The 12,941-nt window shown below is 42.5% G+C and overlaps 1 protein-coding gene across 2 annotated transcripts in view; it reads right to left on the reverse strand.

Annotated features, from left to right (window-relative positions):
- RASGEF1A (RasGEF domain family member 1A) overlaps window positions 1–12,941 on the reverse strand; it is a 93,079-nt gene that overhangs the window by 67,292 nt on the left and 12,846 nt on the right. Inside the window, exon 1 of one of the 2 annotated variants that reach the window (XM_035137775.3) lies at window positions 2,871–3,074. The exons of the other annotated variant lie outside the window; for it this stretch is intronic. The gene's annotated coding sequence lies outside the window, so the exon portion shown is untranslated. Of the gene's footprint in view, window positions 1–2,870; window positions 3,075–12,941 lie in introns of those variants that run through there. 2 annotated transcript variants of the gene reach the window in all.

Genomic DNA, 12,941 nt, shown 5'->3' on the forward strand with positions numbered 1-12,941 from the left:
GTATACTACTTCTGAATTTTGAAGCATCCCTAGCTAAAAACAGTTGATAGACCTTTCTCCATGACACTTGGAATTAAGCATGCAAGGCCATAATACATATCGATGTAAAACATAGTTTGATCCTTATTTGCCGACACTATTGCAGACCAGGGCTCTAAGCTGCATTTGGTAGGTAGACCCCCAAATATTTTATTACCTGGCTCCCTCACACATTTCATTTCCAGCAGATCTATGGAAAAAGCTTAATCATTAAAATCTCAAACAGGATGCTGACCACCTAGGCTGTTGACATTCTTAGATAACCCCTCTCTCGCTAACTAGACTTAATCTAAGAATGTCAGCTGCCTGGGTGGTGAGCTTCCTGTTTGAGAAATTGACTAGAGCTTCAACAGGAAGCCTTGCCAAGTCTGCTGAAAAGTCATCTCCATGGACAGACTGAAGACAACCTCTGGGGAAGCACCATCCTAGCAGATCTCTCACCCTTTGGGACTCAGACAAATGGGACTTAGGCATGACTAAGTTTTGCTGAAAATATAGCCAATTTTAACTGACTAATGTTTATGTAATTTCTGCTGATGAAAATATCTGAGGGGAAAAGCTATTTCTATATGTATCACCACTTTTCTCTCAAATCTCCCTTGAGGTTCTGCCACTACCAGATGCCAGAAAAAATAAAAAGGAATATTTGGGGGGGGGGAGCCAGTTGGAGCATGTCTCTAAAATCTAACATTTTTCAATGCTCCTGTTAAAATAAGTATTTAGGCTATTGTTTGTTCTCCTGAAGGCATTAACGCTCACTGCCAAGATTACAGAAAATATAGTAGACATCAGTGCTTCTGCATCCCTTTAAGGGGCTGGTATGTGATGTTGTATTACAATGGATTTTCAAATGGAGGGCAGTAGCTATAAACACTTACTCAAGGGACTATCCATGTCTCACCCATCTGAAACTGGCGCACTCAAAGAATGTGGGTTTTATATAAACAAGCTATATATAGATAAATGCAGCTTGTCCCTTACTCTTCTCCTTTCTCCTGTGAGGTTTTTGGAAAACCAAGAGTGGCTTCTTGCTGTCTGTGCAGTATGTACACCCTTCAGGATTACATGTATGCTTTGGCACTGAGGGTTGAGAGATGTGAGCACTGTACTCATGTAGTAGTAGTAGTAGTAGTAGTAATAATAATAATAATAATAATAATTTTATTATTTATACCCTGCCCATCTGGTTGGGTTGCCCCAGCCACTCTGGGAAGCTTCCAAGACACATAAAAACATAATAAAATATCAAACATTAAAAGTAATGCAAGTAAACCCGTTATGCTTTCTGGGTTCAGAAAGTAGCATTTTTGGTGTTTAAAGCGCTCTCTCAATTCGGATCTTAAAGCACTTTTAAGGGTATTCCTCCTTAATTTAGCACCAGTTTTAAGGCAGTGCAGGTGCCCCCACCCACATCGTACAGGGCACTGAGCCAAGGGGGCACAATCTTGAGAAGATCCATATTTGAGAAGACCCACTTTTGGCCTCGCACAAGGCGTTAAAGATGGCCAAAGTCAGCCCCTGCCTTAACCTCTCCCTGTTAAGATGCAAACTCTTGAATCTGCACCAGTTCCCTGACTTAACCCTGTATTTCCCCGTTGGCTAATGGCAGGTCCCATTTTGGATTGGGGCAGTGGTATGGGATCCTAGGGTTAGATTCCCCTACTCCCTGCCCACAGTGGCCCCGATCCAAATCAGGAGCCCCTGCAGCTGCTTTTTCTACAATAAAAATACAGCAAGCATTCCAATCACATATATACTGTGCCCTCAGACTTCCATGCATTACATTCCAGCAAACAGGTTTTGCCAGTGAGTATACATTAATCTGTGTACTCACTCTGGTTTATTTTGCACCCCGTGTGCTCCACCACTGATTTGGAAATTGTGTACACACAACGTTAACTACAATCCTGGTTTTGTTGTTTTTAAATGAAATACTATGCTTTGATGTATGTTACCGCAAGCCAGTGCCAATACAAATTGGGGAAAAAGAGTTATGTTTGAAGTGGCCCTCAGACCCGACCCAACTGATACAGGAATAATAATACCAGTCTATTTTTTTGCGGGCTGTTCTAAGAATTACTGTAATGAACTTAAAACACACTGAAGACTTGAAATGTGCCGCATAAACATTAAATAGTATTTTCCAGGTGTAGTTTACCAAGGCTTCCTTCTAAGCTATTGCCATGGGTGATGTCAAAGGGAGGGAGGGCAAGTGCCCCCCCAAAGGAGCTCCCCCCACTTGCCCCCTCCTTTTTTGGACTCTTGTCATTAACATATACTGTACAATACTACTATTTTTCTCCCAGCGATCTTAGCATGTAGTAGCAGGGCACAACTCTCCCACTTCTGTGTCCCCTGAAAATTTATTTCTTTTGATGCCACCAGCTATCATAAAAGCTATTGGCATTAATATGCTCATTGCTTTTAACAGTGATAACTGTTTTAGTTGCTACGGGGGGGCGGGTCTGAGAGAATAACATTCACAAATCTAGAAAGAAGACTCTTCCTAGCTTTTGTCCTGAGGAATCCCTGTGTGCCATAGTTAGAGCAGTAACTCGAAGGTGGGGAGTTTAAATCTTGGAAATCCCCCCCCCCAGAAAGCTGGCACGAGCACACAGCAAGACAGGCTCCCATTTAGTCTGCTTGCATCTGATTCTTTAGCCTCCAGCAAAACTACGAGCAGAACAATCGTTCAAAACAGAGTCCCAATGTCTCAACAAATGAAACTGATTTGTAAACATGTTATGAGAGACATTGCATATATTTCTGTAATTCAAGAAAACCTTTAATTTAAAAAACAAAAACAAAAACAGAGACAAATAACTGCTTACCTTTCCGGCTACCTCCTCCAGCCAAATATCTGCCCTACAGATTATCTGGGACCACCCGGCGAAGTTTTTCTGCAGCCCATCCTTCCTTGCCAACCTGCTAGCAACTTCAGGTTCTTGTTTTGCAAAAAGGAGCAGGCAAGCAGCGGGCTCTAAGCCAAGCCAAGGAGCTGAACGGCTTTTCCTGCTGGCATGTGTTCAGTGGATCTGAAGTCATTAACGAGAGAGGAATCTGTCCACCTTCTGAAATCTCCTGAGGCTTGTTGCCCAGGCACACTATCTGCAAATCTCTCTGGTTCTCTCTCCCTCTCTCCACCCCCTCCCCGCTATAGTTTTGCACAGTTTCCCTCCGCCCCTGCCAAATCAAACGCGACGAAATGGCAATTTTCCTTGCTACTACACTTGTTGATTCAGGAATGTTGTCTTTTGTTGCCACTTTTTCCTCCCCCAAAGAAGGGGAAATTTATTGCACTGTGGGAGAAGCTTGGGAAGGAAAAGAGGGCTGAAAATAACGCTCTGCAGTGCCACCCTATGCACGTTGACTCAGATGTAAATTCCACGGATTTCCATAGGATTTACCCTCTAGAGAGGGTGTATGGGGTTGCAGCCTAAAACAATGAGGAAGAGTATTTGTATAACGTGGTTACGTGGGCAAAGGGCAAGCGAAGAGAGCCTCATGGGAACAGAACAGAAGAAACTGGGATTTTGGTGGTTAACCTATTGAGTAGGTAATAAGTAAGCAGGGCTAAGTAAACAGGGATTCCCCCATTTGGAAGCATTTCTCCCCATTTCCTAATTTGTAAGACCTATCTATCAAAGGTAGGCAAACTATATACTTCTGTAATAAATATACAAGCAGGTAGTTTTTAAAAATTGATCCTCCTGTCAAAATTTCTCATTGATCCTTCAAGAGGGAAATCTGTTTGATGTAAGGTTCAGGAGTGTGGGTTAGTTCCCAAGGAGTGCAATCCTAGGCTTACACAGTATTGCTTACTCCGAATCCAGCGTGCTCCCACCACTAGTGTTTGAAGCCAAATGCACAATCAATCTGTATCTTGCAGCTTCTTGTTTGATGTGCTTTCTCTCAGAGCAGCTTGTGTCTGATTAGAAAATGGAAGCTGTGGTTAAGCTGAGGTGTGTACAGTTCAGGCAGCCATTGCACATGTGCGGATCATAGCACACACACAGAAGGCAGCTTCAGTGAATTAGAACTGGGTGTGGGGAAACCAATCAGTTAATGGGCATCAATGGGAAATATCCTTGTCCCCTAACTGCATTTATTCAGAAGTAAATCCCACTTTTTCTCCACCCCCTTTTTATTTCCCTTTTTATTTAATCTTCTTCTTGTCTGTGTTTTGAGTTTTGTTTGTCTCAAGGGATTTTTACTTATTTCATTTATCAGCCATAGCCTGCCTTATCAATTATTACTTTATAAGAGTCATTTTGTATGACTGTTTCATATACAATACTGTCTAGTTAGTGTACACACTAACCCATTTGTAGCACAACAATATGTTGTTGTTTTCTGAATAAGGACTTGTTCATTCTTGTCCTCATGAAGCATGCTGCTTTTGTTCTAGAGTGATTCCAGGTGGTGGCATCAACAAGGTTGGACGTGGTTAGGTAAAGGTAAAGAGACCCCTGACCATTAGGTCCAGTCGTGCATGCCAGTTGTGCCCGACTCTGGGGTTGTGGCGCTTATCTCACGTTATTGGCCGAGGGAGCTGGCGTACAGCTTCCAGGTCGTGTGGCCAGCATGACAAAGCCACTTCTGGCGAACCACAGCAGCATACAGAAGCGCCATTTACCTTCCTGCTGTAGCGGTACCTATTTATCTACTTGTACTTTGATGTGCTTTCGAACTGCTAGGTTGGCAGGAGCTGGGACCGAGCAACGGGAGCTCACCCTGTCGCGGGGATTCGAACCACCAACCTTCTGATCGGCAAGCCCTAGGCTCAGTGGTTTATCCCACAGCACCACCCAGTTACTTGATGATTATTTGACCCCCCCCATAAGATTATCCGCACCTTCCCCTCCCTGTACATGCTCCAGGTGAATGAAGAAAGAAGAGATTGTGACTTTACTGTGGACCCACACACAATAGCATTGGGCAAGTGTGGATATACCCCCTCATTGTTGGGGACCCCCCCCACATCTGTTTTCAAATGTGGGGGTAATACAAAATCAATCTACATCGAACTGTTTTTTGTTTTTTTGGAATGAAACCAGTTTCTCAACAATATATTTTCAGGAGCAAAAAATATGCAGATTGTGTGTGGATGACAGACAAAAATCAGTCTCTCTTGATTCTTGAATAAAATGGTGGGCATATACTAGGGATGGGTGATAAAGCGATATATTTCCCCAAACTGGCTTGAAGTCCATATTGCGATTTTGGTTTCATAATGTTTGACCTGCTTACTTTATTGGGGCTCAATAAAGCAAACTCACTGTTGCAACCCTTACAAATTGGGGTGTGCTCTGAGGTGAATAATAATTTACAATGTAAGGTTCAGAACAAACAAAACCAAAGTGAGGAAACTGGATCCTTTTTAGTTCTTCTTTCCCATCCTTGCAAACCAACTTTAAAGATGCCTAGCATAAAAAACCTCTGGACCTATTTTTAACTTGTCAGGTTTCCTTCCCATTTTTATTTCCCAATAACAATGCGTTATGGGGAGCTTTGTTTTTTTGACTTGGATTTGGCCTCAAACCCCAAGCCAAATCAGGCAGCCTTCAGACCTTGCAAGGCATGCTGTTTTCTAAAGTGCCACATCAGGTCTGAACCAAATCTTGAGGTCATTGCATACCTGCTACTTGTAGAAATCCCCTTTTAATGAAAGGTGAGCTGTCAGCAAGCAGAGTTCTGTGCCCGGTACCCTGGAGCCCTGGAGAATTGTGGCATAGACATATCCTGAGTTACATCTTGCTTAACTCAACAATTTAACAATACATAACATTTCCCCCTCTAGGTTTATGTGGTCAGTTTATTTTCACAATGGGAAGAATGTAAGAAAAAGCTTCATTTTCTGGTGTGGGTACCATGCATTAACTGAGTTTGTTTTCTTCCATGGCTCCAAGTAGGCTCAAAATGTCATCTGTAATTGTGCATAATGTGCCATTTTCTTAGTGCTAAAACTAGTACTGTGTATTTCCCACAACATTTACTTAGTGCTAAGAAAATAACACATTTACACACGCTGAGATGAAATTTCGGCCAGACACTTTTGCATTGCGTCTCTGCACCCTTTCTGTAAAAAAATTAAGCAACATCTTCAGCTTATTAACAATGGTTTCTGGTGAAGGCCCTCATTCTAATAAGTGGAAGAATGTCCTAGAAAATTTGAATGCAATGGGCCCACAGTCTAGATCAATTCAATCTGAAGCGTGGCCACTTTGTTTGGTGTTTTTTTTTGTAGGAGACTATCCAGAGATTAAACAGCCCTCCCTGGCATCTAAAATTTTATTTTGACTTTTTGGGGGAAATGCTGTTAATTGATTGGGGCCCCATTTCAGATCACTTAATGACATATAAAGGATGCCCAGGTTTGTATATCAAATAAGCAGTTATCATGCCTGTTCCAGGGGTTGCTTTCGAGTGCAGCTGTAGCTCTTTACGAACCAAAGACAGCTGACAACAGCTATGTCTTTTCAATGAAATATCACATCCTTCAGTGAACCATGGACTATTTTTTTGTTGAATGTACACAAACAATGTGAAAAGGCTAAAGCAGAAGGCAACTATTTCTTTGTTTTAGTCTTAGCCCATAATAAAAAACAGCATTAAAACAAAGTAATAACAGGAGCTAATAAAAGTACTAAGCGTATTTCTAATACAACAAGCCCTTTAATCAAACTCTGTTATGTACTGACCAGAGCCAAGGCAAGGGAAGTCACTTGGCTGGAGCTGGCGGGAGTCATAGTCTAAAACATCTGTGATCTTTCAACAATATAGCTGAAACATTTTATGGACATTCCTAATGATAGGGCAGTGAAACTGCATGGGTAGCCAATATGGTACTCTCTAGAGGTTGTTGGACTTCAGTAATCCCTCACCACTGGCCATCCTGACTAGGACTGATGGGATCATAATAATATCTTTATTACGGTCGTAGACCAGCAAAAGAAAAAGAAAAAGAAACCCAATAATACATAAAATAGTTCTTAAGTATCATCTTTGAGCAATACTGTTTCATAATCCTATTTTAAATTAAAATTAGGTTAAAATTTAATGAGGGATAGTTCCCTTTAACTGTTATCCGCTATGAATTAATAGGCGGCTCTATCACTGTTATTGATTGATGTCACGGCGTGTCTCTGGGATTTGGGGTCCAGCAGCATCTAGATTGCGCCATGTTGGCTTCCCAAAAGTATGTCTTATAATACTTTTACTATTTATACCCTCCCCATCTGACTGGGTTGCCCAAGCCACTCTGGGTGGCTTTCAGCATATATAAAAACATAATAAAACATTAAACATTAATACAACTTCCCTATGTAGGGCTGCCTTCAGACAGCTCAGGGGGCGGATAACTCCACACCTTCCAACATTTCTCTGATGAAAATAGGGATGTCCTAAGGAAAAGTGGTGTAGAAATTGGAGTTCTTGGTGAAATCAAGAGATCAAATGGAAAGGTTCCAAGAACTCAGGCCAGGAAGGAGATTAATTATAATTTCTTCAAACTGTTTAAAGCTTCAAGTAATGAGACAAATTCCAGATAGAATAATTTTCAAATACAGGACGAGGCCTTGTTTCGTTTATTCTTCATCAGCTATAGTTTCATGGAAAATAGGGACACTTGGAGGGTCTGCTAAGGTAGGTGGAGGCATTGCTCAATAGATTGCTAGCAATGTGAGACAGCTTTCACCCCCATGTTGGTACATAAACACAGCGTACTATGTTTACTTTGGAATTTGCCAGAAGGGCCAAATCTTTTTGGACGTCTACATTATCCTCCTTTTAAATTCAAGTTTTGCGGTAACTGCCCTAAAGCCAGTAAAATAATCTAGCGAGAAGCCATGCAATTAGACCATCTGCCAAACCCTCTGCAGCCACGATATGTAAATCGACAGGCTAAATTGGCTTTGCTCCAATAAACAAAATTTTGGAAGCTTAAACCAAGAAAAGCAATAGCATTCTGTGGCTTTAATTATACGGTGTGTAACATCTCCCTGGTGGACTTAAGGCCTCTGTCCAAGACCATCAGCTGGGGGTGGTTGTTTTGTGTGCTGAGCTGCTAGCAGGAGTTCCTGCATCCAAACTTCCCAGTTCAAAACCCAAAATATAAAATGCAAGTCTTAACAGCTCAATTATGATGCCTACATTAACAAATTTGGGCAAATTACTAAACAAGATGAACACAAACTAAGACTGTAGATATGATGAAGATGCTCTCAGGTAATTAATCACCCTTAGTGTTTTAAAGTCTCTATTATATGGACCTCATCTGATCTGTCCATCCTTCCTTGTACACATCTGAAAATGTTGGTGTTGCTTCTTCTGAATCCTACCAGCTCTTACATTCTAGATACATGGAAGTCAGGGTGTAGGGATTTTCTCCTACTGTGGAGTACTTGACTAAGGAAGTATCTTATCCTATTAACTTTCTAAAGACCATAGTTGGTAACCTCCCCCTCTGCCTCTTTGTAAATTTAAAATAATAGACAAGAAAGAAGACTAGCAAGTAATTTTTAAAAGGGGGGATATGAATTGGATGTTATTAGACTAAATAAAATGGTCAATATGGTTTCCCATTTTCTAAAGAACCGTTTTAACAGGGGTGGGTGGGTGGAGATCTCCCCCCCCCAAAAAACCCCACACACATTGAAAGTGACATTTTAGTTTCTATCAAGCTATTATGGCTGACCTTCAATTCTCAGCTCAGACCTACATCGTTGTGGTAGAAAGTCTATAATCCAAAGCCAGTGCTGGACTTAATAATGCCAAATACTTAGCATTTACTTCAGGCTTCCCCAATGTGATGCTCCCCAGATGTTTTGGAGTACAACTCTCATTGTTCCTGACACTGGTCATTGTAATACAAAACATCTGCAGAGCACCAAGCCTGCGGAAGACTGATTTCCATTGTGCTTTTGGACTGATCAAAGCACTCTGCATGCATCAGATGTGGGGAACCTTTGTCAGCCTGAGGCCTGTAGGCCCTTGTGGGGAACCTTCTAGGGACTGCATGACATTGGTGTCTGGGGCCAAAGTCAAGAGCGGCTGAAGCAATCGCACATTTCAGCTACCCCACACCAGAGGTTTCTACATTTATGTCTCTGTCCCCCATCTAAGCAAGCAAGCAGACGTTCCAGCTAGACAAGAGTCCTCGAGGAGGAGTACTCAAGAAGAAGGGGGTGGCCCGAGGGGGCCATGGTGTAGGAAGAGTCCCAAAGGCAGCCACACAGAGAGCCCTGGGAGGTCACATTCTCTGGTCCTGACATTGAGGGAACCCTGTTAGGCAAGACAGTAACGCCTCCATAATGCAGATGGCACTTTCATTGGATTTTTTTAAATATAGTTTTTATTAATGGGTTACAAAAGTTACATACACTGTCTCTATTTTTAGATCATAATGACCTCTCTACAGATCAGTTATATTCAATGTGAGACACTAACGTTGTATGCAGTAGGAAGTTGGGGAGAAGAGAGGCAGGGAGAGAAAGCGGGTGTGGGGAGGGGAGTAGTAAACTTTCATCATTTTACATAGTGTATGTGCAACAAAGTTCTTGTGTCAGCGTCACGTGGGTAGGTTCTCTTTCTATTCATTCATTTATATTTCATTTATATATTCATTTATATTTCTATTCATTTAGTTTTCATTGGCAGTGAGAGAGGCTGGGGGCCCCAGAACATTTAGTTGACTAAATTTTGTGTGTGTGTGTGCGAGTGTTGGGTGATGTTAGCCCTATCAGTTCATATGCTGTCAGTGGCTTATTGTCGTCGTCTTGTTGGGCTGTGTGTGTAACAAAGGGGAGCCACACAGGGGTGAAGATGTCCTCTTTTATTTCTCCCTGTGTTAGTTTCAGTTTGTTGGTTAGCTTTTCTAGTAAGGCTGTTTCCCATACAGTTTGGTACCAGTGGTCTGTTGTGACGTGGGGTTCGTGATTTCAGCTCTCTTGACATAATATGCTGGAGACAGTTCTCTAGTAACACTTCTTTATTAAAGCAAACAAGACTGAGCTCTGAGGAGAGGAAAGCTACATTTATAGGGACAGGGGGCTAGCTAGAAAGGGATACGTTTTGGAGGGAACGATATCGGGCAATCACAGTGCTGCCTTTTGGAGGAAACCAATAAGACAGAGGATCCAAATACAGCAGCTTAAATGAACTAATAGTAGCTGTACCTTCTGGAACCAAAAGGCAGTTACTTTACCCTAATGCAAATACAGACAATAGTAATACAGATATAAAATCCTTTGACTCAATACACAACATGGTCCATGTTCACTCCGCAGCGCTCCCTCCAGTGTCTAGCTATGATGCTGTGGGCTGCTAAGAGTAGGTGGCTTATAGCTGAGTGTGAAGTATGAAGTTTATGTGCTACACTACCTTGCCTGTATGCTACTGAAACCAGTGAGAGCTGGGTTCTGATTCTCTTGGTCTGCATAAAGCTCGTTGGGTGGCTTTGCCCAAGCTACCACCTGTCAGGCTAACTTACCTCGCAAGGGTGTGTTGCATTCAAACAGGTCACCATGAGCTCCTTTGAGGAAAGGTGCAATACAAATGTGGTAAATATAAAATAAACACAGCATAGGCAAGGATATTAAAGAAAGCAATAAATGGTAGTCCAGGAGGATGCTTGATGCGCTATGTTTTCTGTGGTTTCAATGGTGACTGATTAGACTGCCTGGTGACTAACAGCATGAAATAGTGCTGCTGACCGAGAATGCTTGATTCCCCTGGATTCTGGGCATTGCATGCGGACTAGGTATTTGTTATCTGGAGTGATGTGTTTGTGTGTGTTAGATCAGCCTGTGGGTAGTGGGTACCTACCTATATGCTTATCTAGTTTAGTTTGAGCTTGAAATAGGAATGCTTCTAGGACCAAAGCCTCCTGCATTTTCTAATACACACACAAACAAACACACACACACACACACACACACAACTCTCGAAACAAAATAAAAAATTCCTTCCAGTAGCACAGGCATCTCCACACTTCGGCCCTCCAGATGTTTTGGACTACAATTCCCATCATCCCTGACCACTGGTCCTCTTAGCTAGGGATCATGGGAGTTGTAGGCCAAAACATCTGGAGGGCCGCAGTTTGGGGATGCCTGCAGTAGCACCTTAGAGACCAACTAAGTTAGTCATTGGTATGAGCTTTCGTGTGCATGCACACTTCTTCAGATACCTCGAAAGCTCATACCAATGACAAATTTAGTTGGTCTCTAAGGTGCTACTGGAAGGATTTTTTAAAAGTTTGTTTTGACTATGGCAGACCAACACGGCTACCACCTGTAACACACAATGCTGTAACCTAATTCCCCCCTTTGTATTCCATAACAATTTTGAGAAACCCAAAATTGGATATAAAAGTTACCTTAAGGCTGTGATATGTAATCTCAGTTGAAAACCACGGCGTTGATACCCTGATCATACGGACATTTTATGCTTTCTGACCTCAGACCTCCACTTTGCAGCCTGTTGACCAAATCCTGCCCTGAACATAAGGTTCACACTGCAAATTTAGAGGTCCTAGAGTGGATCCGTAGTCCTCTCCTCTTTTTCACCTGGCTGCCCTAGGAAGGGCACTTGTAGGTGTCTATCCAGCTTGCTTTCATACACATTTTGTCTCTTTCCCCTTGAGGAAACTTGATTTTCAAGCTTCTGCTTTATTTCTCCTTAGCTTTCTCAGCTAGGCTCATTGTGAAGAGCAACTCTAAGAGGCATATCAAAAGCCCCTGAGGATGAGTGAGTTTGCACTGAATTCAAAACAGAATCTCCCTGTACTGTTTCAAAGCCAAGCTGCATGCTTGAATAGGTCTGGGCATCAGGTGGATGCAGTGGGGAAATGTGTTTAAGACCTGCATTTCTGATTTCATTTTCCAAGAGCAGGAGGATGAGTTTGGTTTTTTTTGGCCAAGTCTGTGGGTTGCAGGAGTGCAGTCATCTTTATTTGCATCTCCGTTTAGCATATGTGATCCTAAATGTTTATAAGGGCTCATCCAGGTTTCTACTCGTTCCCCTGGGAAAACCCCATCTTTACTGCTGAATTGGAGCAAATGCCAATGGGATTTTCTGCGGACTAATATTTGCACTAAAGGGTGGGTTTTCCCTGGGAAAGTGGTGGGGCAAACAGAAAACAACTTGGACCCATGCCCAGAAAGCACAAGGCAAGCAAAATACCTTTCAGACTTATGTTTTCTAGGCATGGTACAAGCAGAAGTATGGATGAATCCTTAGGAGAGGTTTTTTTCCTGTTTTGTAGGTGAGCAGGGGTTCAAATTCATGCTGGATCTGAGAAAAATAGCCTGATCCCCTAACCAGCAGAAGTAAGAAGTCTCAATGGTATTATTATAAAGAATAAAAAATATGGACTTGATGACCCTCGAGGTCCCTCCCAACTCTACAGTTCTGTGATTCAATTCTCTGATATCTTGCCTTTCAGCCCCCAAAGGCCACCACTTTAATTAATAACACGGTGCACCCAGGTTTCGTGGGTCTACCCCACCAAATGCTAGAGTCTGTTTTGGTGCCAAATGAATCTAATCCAGTTGGCTACACCTCCCCCTCGAGTCTGTCCTTAGATCACCCTTTTCGTCTCCTACATTTCCCATGGGTCGTGGCAGCCCATGATAACTGCCACAATGCTTCCACCAGCACCTTGAGTCAAAGTGATAAGATCCACTTTCCTTAATAATACCGTACCTGTTCCTTTGAGCTCTAACCTTCAACAACTCTGGGAAAGGGAGGATCATAAAATCGTAGAATTGCAGAGTTGGAAGGGACCACGAGGGTCGTCTACTCCAACCCCAAGCAATGCAAGAATCTTTCGCCCAAGGTGGGGCTCGAACCCACAACCCCGAGATTAAGAGTCTCATGCTCTACCAACTGAGCTAGAAGGGAAT

This window comes from Zootoca vivipara, chromosome 5 (genome assembly GCF_965207765.1).
Source record: "Zootoca vivipara chromosome 5, rZooViv2.hap1.1, whole genome shotgun sequence".
Lineage (NCBI taxonomy): Eukaryota > Metazoa > Chordata > Lepidosauria > Squamata > Lacertidae > Zootoca > Zootoca vivipara.